Below are 5,425 nucleotides of genomic sequence, written 5' to 3' on the forward strand. Positions count from 1 at the left end.
AGGTCTGCAACACAACTGGCCCTTTAGAAATTCAGGAAGCTATCAGGTTGATAATCCTGCAGTAGCTCTGGTAAAATGCTCTGCCTGGTTAGAATGAAAAGAAAGACCCAGAGCTCCAAAAAAGGGAAATGAAGGTTTCTCCTGAAAACATGGGCACTTTAATCAGAGAGAGTGCATTGGTCTCCAGGCTCCATTAGAGAAGGATTGCACCTCTAGGCATACTTCACAGCTAGGGGCAGAAAGTACACATAAACTGGTATAAGTGATCAGAAACTGGTTCAAATCTGTAACATAGCATAAGTTCAGTGCACATAAACTGCTTTCAAAATGGCCGAAACTGGTTTAAGATAAACCTGGATGGATGTAGTATTAGACTTAACTGATTTATGTTAAGTTGGTTTATCGAACTTCTGTCCCAGATCCCCTCCAAATTCAAGTTAACTCACAGACCCTCAGCATCCCAGAATTCTTTGTACCTTCCCTGCAAACCCGCCCCTCATAGGGTGGGTGATCTGGCCTTGGCCCAAGCTGTGTGGTCCAGTGGAGTAGTGACGCATGCTGTAGAGCCCCCTGGCTTCTAGTCTGAGCCACTACAGGCAAGTGGCTGCACTTCCAGAATTAAAAGTGAATGTCTGGTCATTTGCTTATTGGTTCAATCTGTGCTGTTTAGACTAACCTGTGAAGATTGAATTGATTCAGCCTCTGACTTTTTGACTGTACTTAGTCTAGAAGGTAGAGTCACAGGAGGTACGTACCAATGAAGGATCTCAAAAGGCCATCATTAAAGGCAGGGGCTTTTAATGTGCTGCAGTCATTTGCTCCTGACAGTCTTTAATTTATAGATAATGGACACTTTTTACACTTATTATTTGAATATATTTGATTCCACTTGACCTATCTGAGCAGATTTTTGATAGATGTTCAACTTCTTCAACAGCTTATTCTAGGGCTTGAGAAGAAAATAAAATCTTAACAAAAATATAAAATGCAGTTTGGGACTTTCATGAGAGGAATAATTCTGAGTCATGTATGGTGGAGACAGCCAGGAAATTCAGAACTCCCTGCATGAAACATTATAGTGGTGGGGGAGGGGGACTTGCCAAAACTCTATGAAGCAGTGCAGGGAATTATGGGACATTGTCCCGACTCCACCACCCACTGGGACCAGCTCCAAGGTGCCTATTGCACACTCCAGCTTTAAAAGATAGATGGGATTTCCACTTGCCCATGGCATTACTGGGAAATAAAGTCCTGAATGCATATGCTGAGCATCTGGGCTCTGGGAGAAGATACAGTGAAGGTAAAAACCAGCATTTCTGTTCCAGGGGGAATGTCAAAGTTTTGAAATATGGTTGTGTCCTAAATTGGGATAATAAGAGTAAAAACGGTACGTCCATATTAAAGCAATCAAGAGTACTTACTTTTCATGCACATGGATGCACAATTGCCTTGCTGTATTGTAAATTGAACTTCTATTATTTATTTTTCCCCTTGGCTTTTTTAAGTATTGAGATGCTAAAGAGGATGAAGCTGGCATGGGAAGTTTCTGAGAATGAGCTGCATTATTAAAAATGCTCAATTTAATTCAGATTGATAACTGCATTAAAGTAGTGGGCTTCCCCTTTTATAATTGAATTCCACCTACAGCATTGAAGTCAAAATGATTTTAATCACTACCAGTGTTAGGTGATGGATGCTAGATTTCTGGTGTCATTGCAAATGCTTAGAAATATCAGTTAGAGAAAGCTGCTTTCTGTTACCTTGTTTTTGTTTCTTAGGACTGACATGCCCTCAGAGAGGCTTGTGCATCATAGATAATGTTGTGTGGCATCTCTGCTGCCCTTACCAGCTCTCTCTGCCTGCTTTCTGTCCTCTCCAAAGGCTAATGATCCCTGATCTCTCCCCATTGTGTGGGAGATTAGTTCTGATGATCAAAACCCCTTGTTTTATCTGTATTATCCTTTTCTCCTCTGGCTTTTCCCATGCACTGTATGATAGTACAGTAAAAGCTCTGTTATCCGACATCCCTTGGGAATGGGGGATGCCGGATAACAAAAAATGCTGGTTAATTGAGTGGCTTGAACAGGCGTCCTTGCCTGTTCAGGCCGCTGCTTCTCCTGCCACATCTGGGCCGTCGCCACCCCTCCCACAGCATTGCCGCCCCTCCTGCAGGCCCTGCAGGCCCTGCGGGACAGGAAGACGGGCCCCCGCACAGCCTGCTATGCCCCCAGGCCATGGGAGCTCAGCAGTGCAGGCTGCTTTCCCCTGGGCCATGGGGGCTCAGAGAAACTGGAAGTGCTATGGTGGGCACTTCCAGTTTCACTTTACCTTACAAGCCGGCATGCCGGTTAATAGAACATGCCAGCTTGTAAGGTGCCAGGAGCTTTTACTGTAATACGGTACAGCTACCTTGACCTTTAGGGAATTAGAGTTGTTCCCTTTTCATTCTGATCTATAGCTATATCACTGTGCAATGAACATTTCATTTATAATTTCACTGGCTAAGCAGCTTTGCATTGGATGGGAAACCAAGAAATACTGTAGGAATGCTGCAGGAAGTGGCCTGGGCAGTGCTTTTTTGTCTCCAAGTCAGAGGCAATTGCCCTAGCAGGACAAGGCATCGTGCTGCTGGAGGTACTGCTTTTCAGCTGAGATCCAGAACCAAATCTCTGACTGCTTACAATCAGAAATGATCCCAGAAACTTTCTGCATGACTAGGGTATTGTCTTGGTGCTAGTGAGTGGGCACACCCAGCATTTTGTGGTCCAGACAGGTGGAGGGAATGGTAAATGGATCTCAGCATTTCTAAGGGCTGATCTTTCTTTACTGAAGGCATGTGTACAGGGGCTATGGGTGTGGATGATTTCCATCACATTAAAGTGTCACTGATTCTTGGCTCAGCTATGTACATATTCCTGACATTCACAGAGCATCTTTGGGAGGGGAACTGAAATCAGACTCGAGGAGTCTTAGCATTGGACATAGCTAAAACCCCTGCTGACAGTGCTGCTTTGGGCTTTGTTTTAGCTTTTAATTGCAAATTGAGTGCAATGAGTTAGCTATTTAACAACAGTTTGCACTGCTATACTGAGTCTTTGAACTGTTCAGCAGCCAGTTCCTGTTGTTATCCCCCTCCTGCAGGTGAGGAGATGTGATTTGTCCTAGTTCATCCAAGAAGTCTGAGGCAAAGCTGGAAACAGAATCCAGGTTCTTGTTGTAAGTTCAACTTGCATTCAGTTAGAGGATAGTGCTATGTCCTCTCTTCTGCTGTGACTAAAGGCCCTGGGAAAGGAACACAAACACACCATACAAAGCACCTTCCCACCCAGAATACACCCCTGCCCCCCACTGCCAGTTTTTTTTTAAAGCTACCAAATGAGGCAACCTCTTTTTCATCTTGATTTCAGATAACCTTGATAAATTTTCTTATTAAATTTAATATCTTTGATCAATCACAGTAAAACTTGAGGAGATGAATTATTAAAATGAAGAATTGCATTGCAGGGTTTACGGTTATTGTGTTACCTAAATTAAAAATGTAGGTGCTGTTATTTAAAAGGAAAAAATATTCCCACTGTCCCTAAAGCCATGTATATCATTTTTGTTCCAGCCAAAGATCTCTGATAAGCAGAAATCACATTGTTCTCTTTACACATGCTAATTAAACCACCCCCTGTTTTCCTGAACTGTGAATTACAGGACTCAGTCAGTTTATTGGTCCTTGCCTGTTAGGCTCAGCAGTGCACATTACATTACTCTTGATATTATTATTTCTTAGTTTGGAATGGGCTCTCTCCACAAAACTGTAATGTGAATGTAATATGTGTAGCAGCAGGAGGAATCAGGGGCAGTCTGCAGAGCTGTGCTGACTATTAATTTGGACTGCAACTCCCAGAAACCCCCAGGGTCTGGGGGGCAAGGAAAAAGGGAAGAGGAAGCTTGAGGCTGGAGTAAGGAGAAGAGAGAGCAGGGTGCATGTGGAGCCTGGTCAGCCCCGCACAGAGGAGTGCACAGTGGAGCTAGAGATCTCACTGGGTCGGTCAGCCAGGACTGCGGGCTGAAGGAGCTGGACTCGGACTTGGAGGCAGCTGCAGGCTGCTGTTTGAGCACTCTAGGGACTAAAGGGTGGTTTGGTGACATCTCCAGAGGTGTGGGGGGAATTAAGGTGCTGAGTATATGTTATCCCAGTGTTGATTTTTTTTTTACCTTTTACTTATTACCTCCCTTTGGCTTGTTGGCTTGTGACCCTAACCACTATGATGTTCTATATAGAAGTAGGAACTGCTTCTTGAACCAGTTTCTGGGGTTGCGGCGTTGGCACACTCCTGCTGGCATAAGCCAAAATACCTGGGGTTAATTCTGGAACTGATTCTTAGTGGTGGGGCTAGAGTAAGAGTGAGCACAGCGCAGTTTTCTTTGCCATCCCTTTCCTTCCTCCTGTGGTAGATACGCAGGGTGTGGTAGAGTTTTGCCAGTGCAAACTCTCACGCCCTCTTGATCTCCGTCTTGACACGGCCAGGAGGTGGTGCAGGGAAGGCTTCACTGATTCACAGGGAAGCTTAGCATTTGCAAGCCTCTGGTATCACTCCCCAAGCACAGCACTCTTTCAGCACTGCCTCAACCTTCTGAGTTGCTGACCCCAGCTCACGCCTCTCCAGCATCCCACAGAGCTTCAGAGGAAAAGTTGAGGTCTCTGCAGTCCTGCTGCAGCGCTGGTATCATATCAGCATGCAGTGGTCTGCTGTGGATTCCTTTAAATGGTGACAGAATGTCCTTGGGGTTAACAATTTGTGGGCAGCAGCTGTCTCCCAAAAATGACCTTTCTGTCCTTGCACGGAAATGAGAGATGTTTGCATACCTGCCCCTTCTCTGAGATGGGCTCACGCTGATTTAGTTTGTACCAGAGCAGCCGGCGTTTCCAGTGGGATCAGGAGAGCAATCTCATTATTCAGTCGTTCCCCTTCACACCTGTCCTCTGTTTCCCCCGGCCGCTCTTGAGGAATGAGAGTGGTTGCAGGAGCAGCTGGGTTTGTGCTTCACAGTTACTTTTTAAAACAGACAAACAAACTTTTAAAGGACAGTTATGTAAAAGGAGAAGTGACCCTTCGCCTTAGACTGCCTCCCATCCCCACAGCTTGGAGGAGGAAGGGCTGCATCCGTCATCTTTGTCCAATGAAGGCTATAAAACACAAGTTTGTATCCTGCAAGACAGAACTGTTGGAAGCAGAGGGGGCAAGGAAGGGGAAGCAGTCCTGCCCCTCTCCCTGAAAGTCCTCAGCCGCTTAGCTCTGAGATTTCTTTCAGGTCTGTTGAGACCAGCTGACTGCCTTCCCACCAGTTCTCTGGTGATCCAGGCTCCCTGATCTCATCCAGGAGGCCTGTACTCTGTCCTTGTTTAAATCCTTCTTAAGGGTTTATTATGCCA

Source organism: Alligator mississippiensis, chromosome 13 (assembly GCF_030867095.1).
Source record: "Alligator mississippiensis isolate rAllMis1 chromosome 13, rAllMis1, whole genome shotgun sequence".
Classification (NCBI taxonomy): domain Eukaryota; kingdom Metazoa; phylum Chordata; order Crocodylia; family Alligatoridae; genus Alligator; species Alligator mississippiensis.